The sequence below is a fragment of the Chrysemys picta genome, chromosome 18 (genome assembly GCF_011386835.1).
Source record: "Chrysemys picta bellii isolate R12L10 chromosome 18, ASM1138683v2, whole genome shotgun sequence".
Taxonomy (NCBI): Eukaryota; Metazoa; Chordata; order Testudines; family Emydidae; genus Chrysemys; species Chrysemys picta.
Genome location: NC_088808.1, coordinates 25,800,087 through 25,816,983, shown reverse-complemented (window position 1 = coordinate 25,816,983; position 16,897 = coordinate 25,800,087). Strand labels below are relative to the sequence as shown.

Genomic DNA, 16,897 nt, shown 5'->3' with positions numbered 1-16,897 from the left:
GGGTTGTGATGGACTGTGAAAGTTGAGGGATGCAAAGGAGGAGATAGAAACACACCCTCTCCATGGCGATTCCACATTTACAATTACATTTTGGGACCTATCAGTTTACCATTTTTTAATTAATTTAATGTGTGTCATGTTAATTTTATATTGTTCTAGTTTTTTAATCAAAATCTCATGTGGTACCAAATCAAATGCTTTATAGAGGTCCAAGTATATTACATCAACACATTACCTTCATCAACCAAACTTGTAATTTCATCACAAAAAGATTTCAAATTAGCTTGACAAGATCTATTTTCCATAAAAACATGTTGATTTGCATTAATTACATTACCCTCTTTTACACTTTTATTAACTGAGTCCTGTATCAGCAGCTCCATTATCTTGCCTGGGACCAGCGTTAGGCTGATAGGCCTATAATTACCTGGATCATCCTGTTTTCCTTTTAAAAGATTGGCACAACATCAGCTTTCTTCCAGTCTTTGGGAACTTCCCCAGTGCACCAAGATTTATTGAAAATCAACAGTAACAATCCAGCAAGCTCCTCGGCCAGCTCTTTTGAAACTCTTGGGTGCAAGTTACCTGGACCTTTTGATTTAAAAATGTCTAATTTAGTAACTTCTGTTTAACATCATCCAGAGATATTAGGAGAATAGAAAGAGTGTTATTGTCACCATGTGATGAGACTATATCATCTGTCTCCCCTCCCCCCCCACAAAAATATATAGAACAGAAATATTTATGGACACTTCTGGCTTTTCTACATTATAATTCTACAATGTTGAAAGCTTCGATGGGCATTGGATTGGGCCCAAAGACAGTAGTTCTCAAGTAGATCCTGAAATGAATGGGGGCCATTGGAGGTGTCTGAAGTGATGTGCCTGAGTTTCTTTACATGTGCAGGAAAGGAGGCAATAGCATATTGTACATACTGGGTTCTGGAGAGAGGAGACTTGGGAAGCTGATAGAAAAGGGAGTTGCAATTAAACTGCTAGCTAGATATACCTTGGATGAAGTCCACAGTCCTTTATTCTGTAAATATTGTTACCCTTTTGGCCTGAGTAATTAGCCAGTATTCAGGGTCTTGCAGGTTGTTTCCATAAGGAGGAGAAATGGATGATGGAGCCAGATATTTCTTCAATGCAATCCTGGTTATTTACAAAGAATGTACAAAAGTCCTGAACAAAGAGGGAATCAAACAAAAGGAGAAGGTTTCTTTGCTCACAGTTCCAACCCTCTTTTCAGCCAGCACTCTACCCAAAGAGTTCTCTCTCAGGGTCTTTTCTCAAGACCATGCTACCAGTGCTTGTTCTGGGTGGCTCCTTGGCTTTTTGCTCCTTATCAGTCAGTTGCTCTGGTGTTTCTGCTTCTTCTCTCTCTGTCACACAGACACACAGCTGCAATCAAATTAATTCCCTGCTCCTGCATTATTAACAAACTCCCAGGAAACCCCTTGAACCGTATGGCCCAGCTACTGCTAAGGCTTGCATGTGGTCTAGTCCTTGGGTGGCAGTTTTCCATTTTTTCACCTATCAAGGGGGCAATTAATTGTTCCTCAGTTAGCCTGAATGGAAGGTGGCTATCCCACTCAACAGTTTCAAGGAGGTGGTGTGATTGCCCTGTCTGTCTGTCTATCCATCTCCATACCCTTCTATCTAATCTAATCTATCTATCTCATTTGTTCAAACCATGTGACCAACTTGTTTTTTGTTGTGGGGATCAATGGGGCTGTAATTAGTACTACAGTAATTGTGATTTGATGTGGCTAGCAGACCTCATCTCCTGTCTTGACCTTAGGGAGATCCACAGGCTTCCACTCCCATAAAGTCCAGTAAAAATTTTCACTGCTGCATTATTAGACTATTCTTCAGACACGCAAATATCAGAATGAAATGTGTTTCTCCGGCATGTTTTTCTCCTTCTCAAGTATTAACCTTTACTCACACTGTGGGGATATTTTTAAAAATGGAATATTCTTATTTACTGAGGGAACAGTTCAGTGTAGTTATAATTAATATACAACTGTCCAGAGAGAAATGGAAAGTCACTACCATTTACCATTTTCAGAAGACAACTGCTAGGGGAGAAATGATTTTTGTCCTGTTGGCATCTGGAGATTGTGGCTCATGTCAGGAGGTGATGCATGAAAGCCAGCATCTGGACTGTTGCATCAAGGTTATGCCAAAATGTGTTTATTCCATAGTAGTTGGGAGTTCAGGATTGTAGCAAATAACACAGGGGGGTGGGTAGGTATGGATGAAGAGTACCAAGAGGGAGGGAAAATATTCTGAAGAAGGGAAAGAATAGAGTCAGTGATGAAATGACAAACAGCTGCATGAAGCCTCTGGTTTGGCCTGTGTGAAACTTTGTGTGATTCCCACAGCTGGAAATGTGGCTGTGAAAAGTGAATAATCACCCATGTGATGCACATAAGAAACATGTGCAGCTAAAATGAGCTCAGCCAAGGAGGTTTCCTCTTGGCTTGCCTACCAGAGTCCTGGCTGTAGTGATGTGCATGTATAGAGGGATCCCAGCCACAGGATTGGGGTGGGGTTCAGCGGAGGACTCAGCACACTAACTGGCATGCACAGCAACGATTCCTTATTCCCACTAAATCCTTCTCATTGGAGTGAAGCCTCAGAGTGCCATTGCTAGGTATAGTTTGCAAGTAATTACTGCAATGGATCCTATCATCCTTATGAAAATGTGTCTTGGATCTTTTCTCTAGAATACTGTGGCAGAAATTCTGCATCTTTCTTGGCTTGCCACTGCACCCTTGCTGAGTATTTGGTTTGGTGAGCCATTAATCAAGCTACAGATTCAGCACCCTCAGCAAGTTTGCAGATGACACTAAACTGGGAGGAGTGGTAGATACACTGGAGGGTAGGGATAGGATACAGAGGGACCTAGACAAATTAGAGGATTGAGCCAAAAGAAATCTGATGAGATTCAACAGTGGCAAGTACAGAGTCCTGCACTTCGGACGGAAGAATCCCATGCACTGCTACAGACTAGGGACTGAATGGCTAGGCAGCAGTTCTGCAGAAAAGGACCTAGGGGTTACAGTGGACGAGAAGCTGGATATGAGTCAACAGTGTGCCCTTGTTGCCAAGAAGGCTAACGGCATTTTGGGCTGTATAAGTGGGGGCATTGCCAGCAGATCAAGGGACTTGATCATTCCCCTCAATTCAGCATTGGTGATGTCTCATCTGGAGTACTATGTCCAGTTTTGGGCCCCACACTGCAAGAAGGATGTGGAAAAATTGGAGAGAGTCCAGCGGAGGGCAACAAAAATGATTAGGGGGCTGGAATACATAACCTATGAGGAGAGGCTGAGGGAACTGGGATTGTTTAGTCTGCAGAAGAGAAGAATGAGGGGGGATTTGATAGCTGCTTTCAACTACCCTGAAAGGGGGTTCCAAAGAGGATGGATCTCAGTGGTACAAGATAACAGAACAAGGAGTAATGGTCTCAAGTTGCAGTGGGGGAGGTTTAGGTTGGATATTAGGAAAAGCTTTTTCACTAGGAGGGTGGTGAAGCACTGGAATGGGTTACCTAGGGAGGTGGTGGAATCTCCTTCCTTAGAGGTTTTTAAGGTCAGGCTTGACAAAGCCTTGGCTGGGGTGATTTAGTTGGGGATTGGTCCTGTTTTGAGCAGGGGGTGGGACTAGATGGCCTCCTGAGGTCCCTTCCAACCCTGTTATTCTGTGATTCTATGATGATTCCTGAAAAAGGTCAATGATAAAGATACAATTAATACCTGGCCCTGTAATTCTAGGGCTGTAATTCCATCCATACGTGTAACAACATCTTAACCCACCAAAACAAAGCTCAAACTGCCAAGACCCATCATTCAAAAGGAGTCTTTGATTTGGGCTTTGAATTGGAGCCCAGCCTAGATTCATAACAGCTCCCAGTGCTGTCTCCCTAAACACTGAGATGCTGTTGCTGATTCATCTTCCAAAAACATTCTCTGAAGTGACCTGCCATCTATCCCTCAAAACGGTAGCATTTAGAGCAGGGGTGGGCAAACTACAGGCCACGTCCAGCCTGTCAGACTTTTTAATCTGGCCTTTGAGCTCCATTGCTCCACTCCAACCGTGCAGCGGGGTCGGGGGCTTGTCCCACTCCGGCTCTCCAGCTGGGGAGCAGGGTCGGGGGCTTGCTCCGTTCCACCCACCTGGTGCTCCCGCTGGGGAGCGGGGTCGGGGGCTTGCCTCGCTCCAGCTCTCCAGCCAGGGAGCAGGGTCGGGGGCTTGCCTCGCTCCAGCTCTCCAGCTGGGGAGCAGGGTCGGGGGCTTGCCCCGCTGCTCCTGCCTGGGAGCAGGGTTGGGGGCTTGCCCTGCTGCGCCCGCCTGGCACTGCGGCTGGGGAATGGGGTCGGGGCTTGCCCTGCTCCGGCTCTCCAGCCGGGGAGCAGGGTCGGGGGCTTGCCTCGCTCCAGCTTTCCAGCCGGGGAGCAGGGTCGGGAGCTTGCCCTGCTCTGCTTTCCCAGTGCTCCTGCATTTCAGGACCGTGTGACAGGCGTGAGAGCACGCATGTTACTCCAGCTGCACAACCCAAATGCGCCTCATGTGCCATCAAAGCCTGGGAACGTGCAAGCCCACGTGCCTACTATTTGTTGGCTTAGGTGACTCTGATGTTTTAGTAGTTTTAATTTTCCATTGTTGAGGGTAAAACAAAAAGTGGTTGGCCAGGGAGTGCTCAGTGGCAGTTTTCAAAGTTGTGGGCTGTTGGGACTTACGTGTGAGGAGATTTCTGAGAGCAGGGGGCTGGTGAATTTCAATGAGTTCCAATGACTGGAAGCTAATGCCCGACAAATCCAGGCTACAGAGAAAGGGCGTGGAAAGGGAGTACGTTTGGTTTAATTATTGTAATACGTTGTTATGGTGGTTTATTTATAATAGTAAGTAAGGTTTTATGTTTATTTCCACTAAAATGTATCTTTATTAAATAAAATTTATTTGAATATCTCTGAATTGTTAATTTTGTGAGCATTCATGGCCCGCCATACAATTTCCATACCTAGATGTGGCCCTCAGGCCAAAAAGTTTGCCCACCCCTGATTTAGAGTCAATAACTGAGCACCATGTTAATGAAGCCATCTAGTGGTAGGGTATGCTGTTATGTAGCAGTGAATGTAAGAGCGCAGAGCTACAAGTATCTCTTCTTTTTATCTTTGACTCCCTTGTGTTGATGGATACATCAGGGAAACTCCCTGACATCTTTGATTTCTGGCTCCTCTTGTCTCCACGATCTCTGGTAGGCTAGGAGTTTGTCTCAGCTGAAAGTTGCTCTTTCTATATCTACATTTACCTTCAAAAAATCTTAAACTTATTTTCAGAAATGATTACTTCTCTCATCCATCAGATACTTTGCCGATTAGGACATTTTGCATTTGCTCTTTGTATTATGGAACGATCCACATGGAAGCAGCATGCCGCATTAGACTGCTCTCTTGCACTTTTGCATAACATTTTGAACAAGCATTTATACAGTGAGACAACTTGGGTGAGGTAATAGAGACAAGCTCTCTCACCAACAGAAGCTGGTCCAATAAACTTACTTCATCCACCTTGTCTCTGTAATATCCTGTGACCGACACAGCTACAACAACACTGTAGACGTTTATACAGTAACATTCTAGTGACTCAGTATTTGCATTTGTAAGTGGGGGAATGGTCCCGCTATTGTGGGGAACTTTCCTGGCTTCTGCACTACCCCGGTGAAATGGGCAAGCAGAAGGATCTGAGTCCTCACTCCCACTTCCTTTACCCAGAGGCCTCCCTGACCTCGAGGACTCCCCTTCCACTCTCCTGTCTGGCAAAGTCCTCGTAACCCCAACATGGCTGGGCCCAGGATTCCTGGGGGGCTTGACCCCCAACCCTGCTGTGGTCACCCAGGACAGGGGCTAGGGTGTCCCCACTCTGGGGTACTCTCTTTGCACTGGGCACCTCCCTGACCCACTGATCATTTCATACAATTTAAAGCAAATACAAGTTGTTTAATTAACAATTAATTTTAAAAAAGAATAAGGAAAAATGGGAAAGGTTAAAGGAAAACACATCACCCTGCTCTGTGGCAGGGAACATTACAAACAGTGTCTCTGGAACGTCAGGGCAGTTCAGTCTGTTCCTTGTAGGTCCCAGGCTCCTTCTCAGGCCCTGGCTGTGCTGCAGGGATGCTGTGGGTTGGACACTTGCTCTGGTGGTGGCCACACACCTCTGGGCTTTGGGTGGTGGGACCCTTCTTCCCAGTGTCAGTCCCCCGTCGGGTTAAGATCCCCCTCCCAGTCTGGCCTGCAAGGACCCTTGGCTGGGGGTGTCTTTCTGTGCTGGGCCCTTTGCCCAGGGTCCCTATTTGGCTGGCCCAAGTTGCTCACTGCACCCGGCTTCAGACTGCTTCACTGTTCTAGCTCTGGCTCCACTCTGCCTCAGCACTGATGCTGCTGCTCTGCCTCCAGTCCCCTGGGCTGCTTCTCTGGCCCCTCTGTCTCTGTGGCTGCAGCTCTGCTCCCAGCACAGGTCTGCTCCCTGGGCTGCTTCCATGACTCTGCTCCCAGCTCTGACCTGCTTCCTGGGCTGCTTTTCTAGCCCCTCTGGCTGGCACAACTCTGTTCCCCAGCTCAGCTTGGGCCCCTGCTCTTTCCTTAGCTCGGCCCCACTCTGTCTGACCCAGGCAATTCGAGCTCACACGGAGGACAGGACCCACCTCGCCTCCTGACTCCCTGATTAGCCTGCCCGCCCTGTCAATCAGGCTGACCTGGAGCATTGGCCTCTCCCCGTTTTTTTAGTACTGGGAGCTAGCCAACCAAAACACCCCCACTGAATGTTAGTAAGGGGACAACAGTCCCCTTACACATTACAATATCACACAAGAGGCCTCAGTGAGGATCAAGGCCCAGTCACTGTCTTGGGTGCTGAACAGACATACAGTAAAAGACAGTCCTAGCCCAAAAGAGTTACAATCTAAATGAAGATAAGATGTAACAAGTAGCGTAGCACCCAATGGATGGGCTGCAGGAGAGGAAAATGAGAGTAACAATAATCTGAATACATGGTTATGTAGACTAGCTGTGGACATCATTTGCAGGTCTGCATTTTTGAAAATTATTTTTCAATCAGAGCCAATAAATGAGTCCCCAACATCTCACCTTTTTTGTTAGTAATATATCTATTGTGCGATGTAATTCTGTAATATTTAATTTAAGGACTGTAGGACTTTTTTGCTTGTTTGTTTGTTTATTTATTTATTTTTGTGCAGTTTTGTGCAGAGGAACTTGTAATTCTAAAGGTAAAAACAGTTTGCACTGCCAGTTCTGATTGGGAGCATGGCCTGAAAAACATTCTGGATTTTCTTTATGTAGCTGTGGCCAATCCTGCAGTTATTTTGTGTGTCAAACTCATGCTGACTCCAGGAGCTATGCTGTATGGTTGGGCTATATTATTAAATCAGAATTTCTGTTTTACAAAGAAAGCAAATGGGAATTGCATAACTAGTATTGTTTTAGCTATTTATTCTAGTTTCCCTTAAGTACATAGATCTTTGGAGCAAACTCTTGAGTATAAACAAACACATCATCATCTTGGCTCTCCACTGTGTTTCTTGAGACCTGTAAATATTGAAACTTCACTTTGGGATCTGCAGCCACAGCAAAAGTACAACAGCATATTGGATGCTGAGCCAAGTGCTGGGGTTTAATTATCTGTTATTAGCATGTCCAAGTTTGCTTTGCATTTTAATTGCAGCACAAACAGGGGCCTCATGGCTAGTGGATTTGTTATAAACAGCATTAAAATGGGAATAATAGAATTGTAAAATACATCAATTAGTGAGATACTTGCATTGAGCAGCCTAATTGTGAGGTTTCCCTGTAGCTATGAGGCACTGGAGTTTGTTTATTTGAGTTTGGCCCCATATGCTTTATTGTTCTTGGCAGATTAGGTGCTAATAATGTCAATATCTGCACAAGATTCTTTCAAAGATAGAGCTTGTTTTATTAATATGCCAGATTCAGATTCCAGGCAGGTTTTGTTGCTGTTGTTATTGGTAACTGGTTTTGTTTTCTCTCTTGTCCATACAAAGAAAATAAATGGGAAAGGAGGTGGGCACAGTTACCACTAACACGGGTTGACAACTCAGCTGGTATCTTTCACTTACTGGGGATCTTCTGCAGAGATAAAATATTTGGCTCTGCTCTAGAAACTGATTAGCCCTTGGATACTTCTTGTGTGGAGGCTGCAGGTGGCTCATTATCTTTTCTCTCTTCATATTGTTCTATGAAGAATGAGCTTAATTTAAAAAAAAGTATTTGGCTATTGACAGTTCCCATTGTGTTAGGGACATTTGGGGATGCTCCCCAGCCACCTGCAAAAGGCCTCTATCCTGATGACCAAGGATCACTGCGCCAGGGTCTAAAGGGCCAAGGAAGATTATTCATGTGCCACTGGAATGGCTTCCTACCCTATGGCAGCTGTACTCTTCGCTTCTATCACACAGCCAAGCTGTGACAGTCCAGAAGCTAGTGTCAGTGATTGGAATCTTACTCTGTTCCCACCTGGTAGCACCTGGCCACTCCTGACACTGAACTGAACTGTTGGAATGATTCTCTTTCTGACTCGTTTTAAACAAACCAAAAAAAAAAAAAAGTAAAGTGCTTACTTTTACTAACTGGAAAATGGAAATGCCATTTCCAATGCTGAAGGAAATTGTTTTGAAGTGTGATACTCATGATCTCTACAGCCAACACTTGCAATATTCCTTTTGTGTAATAATGCTGCCAACTGCTCAGCTCTTTAAAGGAAATACTCTCATTACAGAATAAAATCCTTTAAATGTATTTCTTAAAACTAATGAAAATAAGGGGGGGAAAGTACTTATTTTCCCAGCAGGGAACTCTGAATTGAAACTCTTAGACACTCGTTTGGCAAAAATTGCTGACTTAAGTTGGACAGCCTATGAATTATGTGCGAGGACTCCAAGGGCTGGCATGCAGTTGCACTGATGTTATTCTGCACCGCTGAACAGCTTTGTGCTGAGGCAGAATAATAGTGCTAAAACCCACTACCACTTATGTATCTATAATCAAAGTTAGACACAGGCTCAATTCAGTTCGGGTGGGATCTACATGGGCTCCAGTGGAATTGTGCCCCCTTATGCCAGGGCTGAATTTGTTCCATTGGTATTAGTAAGGACAGCTCATACTGTACCTAATTGGAATCATATTTCTTCTTGAACACGGAAATTTGCTTTATAACTGACTCGTTTACATTTAGAAAATGGAAAGGAGAAAAGAAGCAACTGAAGACTCCAACTGAGGCTCCAACCTGCAGCATTGCCGACTTTGCCAGATCCCTTCTAAAGATTCATTCAGCATTCTTTGGAGCATCAAGTCTTGGCCAGCCCTGGAGGTAAGATATCAGGGCAGCTGGACTGAGCTGGCATGACGGCATCCAGTTTGCCATGTTTTCAGCATTTGGGGGTGAATGTCCTTTGTTGGTGAATTCCCTCCATATCCCCACAGTGGTTAGTTTTAGACTATGGTGGTTAGAGGGAAAGCTCAATTTCTTCTACATTTTCAAGTTATGGCCTTGCTGGTTTTCTTCTCCCTGTTCCTGGTATTGTGCCGTGATTGATCTTCTGCTGTTTGGCTTTATTACTGTGCACAGATTTCAAATAGCTTAATGCTGCTAAGCATTCTGCAGTCAGCCAAGACAAGCTTTACTCATAGTATTGACTAGAGAGATGAAGAATTTAGCAGAACACTGTCAGCTTTGGCCTCCTTATTGTCAGGCCAGCTTCTTTGTCCACTGAGTATATGCATCTGTGATAGGCTGCAATCACCCCCAAATGACACTTTGACTCCAGGCACAGACACCTGATAGAGAATTTATTCAGCACTAAAGCACAGCAATAACCAACCTAGACTAATGAAAAGTAGTTTGCCTGTATCAGGCTTAGTGATTTGCTGCCTTTTCACCTTCGACTTAGCATTTAAATGTTCTCCAATTCACTGCAGTTAGTTTCACTTCAAACTGGCACACAAAGCAGCTAAGGCTGACTTAGAAACATCCACAGACTGCTTCAAAACACCCACAGACTACTTCGGCCCTGAGTAGCAGCAACTGGTCTGAGATTCCTCTTCAGAGGAAGTTATTACTCATGCCTGTTCACCACAAATGAAATGAGATTTGTTCAAAACTTTAATGCAGAATAGTCCATGAGCTATTTCGTGTGTGTGTGTGTAAGAGAGAGAGAGAGAGAGAGAGATTAACAACAGCTTTTATGTACCACAGAACTGCACGATTCAGTGGACTTGTAATTTTCTAAGTCAACTTTATGTACAACCATTCTTCTGTTTCCAAAGGCAGCAGCTGAAGGTATGAGAGCTTCCCAAACACAGCTGGGTCTGTTATCTTGCATTGAAGCCTGAGTGGTTACATACAAGTCAGCAGCCCTCTCTGTCTGCACTTGCAGCTTAGGGATAGGCTGTCTTTCTGTGTGTTCAGTCTTATGTTTATTCCTTGAGACGAAAGTGGCTAATCATCAGGGCCAGCTCTACCCAGGGCCGGCTCCAGGGTTTTGGCCGCCCCAAGCAGCCAAAACAAAACAAAACAAAAGCCACGATCATGATCTGCGGCGGCAATTCGGCGGGAGGTCCTTCACTCCCAGGCGGAGTGAGGGACCGTCCGCTGAATTGCCGCCGAATACCTGGACCTGCCGCCCCTCTCCGGAGCGGCCGCCCCAAGCACCTGCTTGAGAAGCTGGTGCCTGGAGCCGGCCCTGGCTCTACCATTTTTGCCGCCCTAAGCAAAATCTGAATACATGGTTATGTAGACTAGCTGTGGACATCATTTGCAGGTCTGCATTTTTGAAAATTATTTCTCAATCAGAGCCAATAAATGAGTCCCCAACATCTCACCTGTTTTGTTAGTAATATATCTATTGTGCGATGTAATTCTGTAATATTAAAAAAAAAAAAAAGGCCGCTCCGACTCCGAATGGATGGAGTGCTGCCCATTAGCATGGGCCGCCCCAGGCACGTGCTTCCTCCGCTGGTGCCTGGAGTCGGCCCTGCTAATCATACTTGTTGCTAGTTACTGCAGTCAGTTACTTAATCAGCAATGAAAATAGTTAACAATCAACAAGAATTTTTTTCCCTACAAACTGTAACTTCTTAGTCAACATAATAATGAACCTAAAATAACCAGCAGCAGGCAAGAATGGCTGATATTTCCCTACTCTAAGAGTAACAGTGGTTGTAATGTTCCATGGCTGCAAACATTCCCAGATGCCATAGTCATCAGTTAACTGCAAACAGACAGCATGTGGAAGAGAACTCCTGAACTTGGATTCTGAAACCATGGGCCCATTCCCAGTGAGGATTTCCCAAAATTCATCCAGTAGAGGGCAATGATATACATATCACAAAGTGCCATACCGTCGAGGGCAGTGGCACAAACACACATACCAGTATGATAGAGCATGCCCTTTGATGTAATGGGACAATGGCACGTGGCTTGCTTTTTAAGGTCCTATCAGATTGCTCTGTATTATTTGATCATGGGCTCTGGTAGGAGATAGGATGGCACAATATATGCAGCCTTATTCATCAGGTTGCACTGTTTGCAAGAAGCCGGGATAAGCAGGGATGATGCCCATTAAGCTAAACATAGCCATACATCAGAAACATCAAAGTATCCCCAAAGCGTCACTTGGAGAAGGAAATCCCAAAAAAATGGGGACCAGAGTGGAGAATTAGGAAATGCAGACAAGGGGGGAAATAAAAACCAGAAAGCAAGAATTCAGAGTCAGAACCCTTTGAACCAATCAACGTAGAAGCTGACACAATTAAGATGAATAACTGGAAAAGAAGTGCTGCGAATCCATACTGCTCCTCCCACCACAAATGATGTCTCTGCTAGATGCCTGTTAACACCTCATAACAGCCACCCACCAACAAAAGAAACAAACTTTAAAGAAGATATCAAAGGAGGGCATTAAAATTCCCAATGGGAAACAGACTCCACATCCCGTTCATGGTGACAGGAGACACATTGGAGATATTTGCAGCCTTGAACACAGATGATGAAGGCAAAGAACTGAAACTGCCAAGTTCCTGACCATGGTGTTCATTGAGGAGAGAAATTAAGTCCCATCGAACTTCTCCAGACACAAGGTGGGTCAGTATTGCAGGATTTGGAGGGGGAGGGGAGTTCATAAAGCCCTGCATTTCATGAGTACCAGATGCTTAAACAACCCACAAAGAATTCCAACAGGATACCTGCTGTCTGCAGACAGGGGATAGGCTAACTAAAAAAAGAAAACAACAACAGAGGCTGCATTGTTCTGGCTTTCTGACTTTATGCAGCATAACACAGCATGTTACAAAACAGGCTGGCTAACGCAGACAAGAAAAAATGCTTCATTTCTATCCACAGTCAGGGATAGGTAGGGACCTATCTGAGCCTTCTTGGCGCTAAAAGGAAAGTGGTCTGCATGGAGCTGAAAGCGTGATGTGTAGAACAGCCAGTACACAATCATTCTCATCTGTTCCAGGTTCTGTTACTCTCACCCCCAGGGTATATACTGCAGTGGGGCAAGTAGTGCTTGGGGCTTATTAGTATTTCCACTCTGCATCAAGTGTTTTCTACAGATCATAATTCATCCATTTTAACTGATTCTGGGCGGGATTTGGCATTCAAGCCCTCTGCCAAAGAAATTAAAAAAGAGAGTGCGCTCAGCCTGGCCATGGAATGTCCATTCAGAGCCGTCTAAGCTCATCATGAGGCAGCTTGTGCAATACAATTAGGTCTGTGACTCATAAGCCAAGCTCTTTGGCCTTGTCTGCACTAGGATTCTCAGAGACTGGAAGCTGTAGTGTAGACAAGGCTCAGGCATTTTTACCACATGTCTAACACTGCTGAGAGCAGGGGTCTGTTTTTGAGCCCATATGAGTCTTGTCTACACTGTAGCTTCCACTGGTGCTATCACTGGGAGAGCTGTATGTGTTTGCAGTTATATGTCCAAAAATCCTAGTGAAAACTGGTGCTGCTGTGTAGGAGGCATGAAAAGGAAGGATACATGTGTGTAAACTAGGAGTAATGTGGCATCGCTGTCTAGTCTGCACATAGCTCTGGGATGCATGTTTACTGACCTATGATTTATAGGCATATGGGAGTTATTCAGCAATATAAATCACAGTTCTCCCAGCGAATCATGCTGGGCAAATTCATGTTCGTATAAACTCATGTGACAGTAATAAGTGAACTGAAAGATCGGGTTGCTGACTTACAGAAAGGGTAAGTCCAGTTACAAGGGGTGCTGAGTGGGCTACAGTGCAGAGCCCAGACAACGCAATGTGATTTCTCTAGGGCCTGCAATCCTCTGCAGAAGACACAGCTGCAAATGCAAATGTTAAGACTGCCTGAGCTGTGAAAACTGGTTTAAAACGTTGGCTTTACATACACTTGCAATAGTGTTTTCTGGTTAATAAATGACATATTGTATGCACATCACTAGGTAATACAAACCACATCAACTTGATTTTCTATGCAGTAGCAGCACTAGGATGGAACAGACGCAGCTGAGTGGAGCGTTCCTGGAGAAATATCTTTAAAGCTCTGTACTATTAGTAGCATCTGCTATGGGTCAGGACAAGAAAGTGTTTCCTACACTGATGTTTCTATCTCGTTTTCCTGGCTTGTGCAGACAGTTCTGGAAGACTTGCTGCACCTCTCCCCCAAGTCTAGTAGTGCTGCTCCCAGGCTGGTCCCCTCCAGTGCAGGGCCATTTTTAATAAAATGCGAATACCCACATCAGCTCTTTTGAGAATGTTCCAACTTAAAAAAATTGAAAAGATGGTCCCTGTCTATCTTTTGGGCACACAGGATGAACTGTGCCAGCTGGGACAGCCCCACAGGCGGGGGATCTCAGGGAGTGGAGAGTTCAGATGTGATGTACTTAAAGAATGGAAGCATCTAATGTCAGCAGCTCTGGCTTCAATTTTGTGAAACAGCCTGCAAATGAGGTAGGGGCTCTTAGCTCTGGTCTACACTACAGGGTTAGGTCAAATTTAGCCGCATTAGGTCGATTTTATAATGAATGTGTCTACACAAACATCCCCATTCCGTCAACCTAAAGGGCTCTTAAAATCGACTTCTGTACTCCTCCCTGGTGAGGGGAGAAGCGCTAAAATCGACCTTGCTGGGTCAAATTTGTGGTAGTGCAGACACAAATCGACATTATTGGTAGGGTGACCAGTAAGCAAATGTGAAAAATCAGTACAGGTGGTGGGGGTAATAGGAGCCTATATAAGAAAAAGATGCAAAAATTGGGACTGTCCCTATAAAATCGGGACATCTGGTCACCCGAGTTATTGGCCTCCGGGAGCTATCCCAGAGTACTCCAATGTGACCGCTCTGGACAGCACTTTCAACTCTGATGCGCTAGCCAGATACACAGGAAAAGCCCCGGGAACTTCTGAATTTCATTTCCTGTTTGGTCAGCGTGGCGAGCTCAGCAGCACAGGTGACCACGCAGTCCCCCCAGAATCGCAAATGAGCTCAGCATGGAGCGAACAGGAGACACTGGATCTGATTGCTGTATGGGGAGAAGAATCTGTGCAGGCAGAACTCTGATCAAAAAGAAGAAATGCTGATATATATGCCAAAATTGCACAGGGCATGATGGACACACACGTGAAAGTCAAGGAGCTCAGGCAAGCCTACCAAAAGACAACGGTGGCAAACGGTCGCTCTGGGTAAGAGCCCCATACATGCCGCTTCTGTGATCAGCTGCAGGGCATTCTAGGGGGGGACCCTACCACTACCCCACCACTGTCCGTGGACACCTGCAAGGGAGGAGTCTCACGCAACATGGAGGAGGATTTTGTGGATGAGGAAGAAGAGGAGGAGGAGAATGCGCAGCAGGCAAGCGGTGAATCCGTTCTCCCCAGCAGCCAGGATCTTTTCATCACCCTGGAGCCAATACTCTCCCAAGGTGGGATCCCCGAGAGAAGGAACCTCTGGTGAGTGCACATTTGTAACTACAGTACAGGGTTTAAAAACAATAGTTTAATGTTTGATTTGCCTTGAAGAGTTGGGATACATTTGCGGCGAATACAGCTACTGAAAAAGTCTGTTAACGTGTCTGGGGATGGAGCGGGAATCCTCCAGGAACATCTCCATGAAGCTCTCCTGGAGGTACTCTGAAAGCCTTTGCAGAAGGTTTCTGGGGAGGGCTGCCTTATTTCGTCCTCCACGGTAGGACACCTTACTATGCCAAGCCAGTAGCAAGTAGTCTGAAATCATTGCAGCACAAAGCATGGCAGCGAATGGTCCTGGGTTTTGGTCGCATTCAAGCAACATTCGGTCTATATCTTTCTATGTTAGCCTCAAGAGAGTGATATCATTCATGGTCACCTGGTTGATATAGGGGATTTTTTGTAAGGGAACAGTAAAAGGACCCTGTTCATGCTGGTCTGTTTGCCCTTGGCTAAAAGGCATCATCCCTGAGAATGGCCATGCGGCGGGGGAAGGGGTGAAGGGATCATCCCAAATAGCCACGCGGAGGGATGTGGGGAGGTGTGTGCTGCACATCCACCCGAAAACCACAGCCCTTCCTTTTAAATGGCAAACCCGCCCGGCATTGCTTGCTATGGGAAAGGAGGGCGCTGCAGTTTGAAAACATTCCCACATGTTACGAAGGTGTTAGAAGCCAAACCCGCATACCCTTTGGCTTACCATGGCTGCCTGGAAACCGAATTCTGTTGCCCAGCCGTGTGTGATGTGTCACCATACCAGCAGGCGCTCAATATAAAAGGCAAAATTGACCTTGTACCTAAAGCACATGTGCTGTCTGCTGTGAATTGCTTGATTCACTGTAAAAGAGTCTCCCTTTTGTTCTCAGAAATGTATCATCTTTTACTCTCCCTTTTTATCCCCCCACAGGTGCAAAGGTTTCTACGCTCCCCCTATCATCTCCATCCCAGAGGTTATCGCAGATTAGAAGGCGAAAAAAACGCACTTGCGATGACATGTTTTCCGAGCTCATGCAGTCCTCCCGCACCGATAGGGCACAGCTGAATGCATGGAGGCATTCAGTGGCAGAATCCAGGAAAGCATAATAAGTGAGCGCGATGAGAAGAGGCAGGATGCAATGCTGAAGCTAATAGAGGAGCAAACGGACATGCTCTGGCATCTGGTGGAGCTGCAGGAAAACCAACAAGAGCACAGGCCGCCGCTGCATCGACTGTACAACCACCTGCCCTCCTCTCCAAGTTCCTCACCCAGACACCCAAGAATGCAAGGGGGGAGGCTCCGGACACCCAGCCATTCACTCCAGAGGATGGCCCAAGCAACAGAAGGCTGTCATTCAAACAGTTTTGATTTGTAGTCTGGCTACAATAAGCAATGTGGCCTTATCCTTCCCTCCTCCCCATCTCCCTTCCTCCCCCCCCCCACCCTACCCCACCCACGCTACCTTATCAGTTATCTCCCTTTTTTTTTAATTAATAAAGAATGCATGGTTTCAAAACAATAGTGACTTTTTATTTCCTTTGCCAGCTGTGATCGAAGGGGGGAGGGTGGTTGGCTTACAGGGAATTAAAATCAACAAAGGGGGCGGGTTTGCATCAAGGAGAAACACAGACAACTGTCACACTGTAGCCTGGCCAGTCATGAAACTGGTTTTCAAAGCCTCTCTGATGTGCATCGCACCTATCTGTGCTCTTCTAATCGCCCTGGTGTCTGGCTGTTAAAAATTGATAGCCAGGCGATTTGCCTCAACCTCCTACCCCACCATAAACATCTCCCCCTTACTCTCACAGATATTATGGAGCACGCAGCAAGCAGTAATAACAATGGGAATATTGGTTGTGTGGAGGTCTAACCTA

The 16,897-nt window shown here is 45.6% G+C and overlaps 1 long non-coding RNA gene across 4 annotated transcripts in view; it reads left to right on the top strand.

Moving 5' to 3' along the window:
* LOC101945588 (uncharacterized) overlaps window positions 1-16,897 on the top strand; it is a 193,625-nt gene that overhangs the window by 28,112 nt on the left and 148,616 nt on the right. For all 4 annotated transcript variants that reach the window (XR_006175432.2, XR_010593748.1, XR_010593747.1 and 1 more), the window contains exon 2: window positions 9,279-9,413. This is a non-coding gene — a long non-coding RNA (uncharacterized LOC101945588). The remainder of the gene's footprint in view (window positions 1-9,278; window positions 9,414-16,897) is intronic.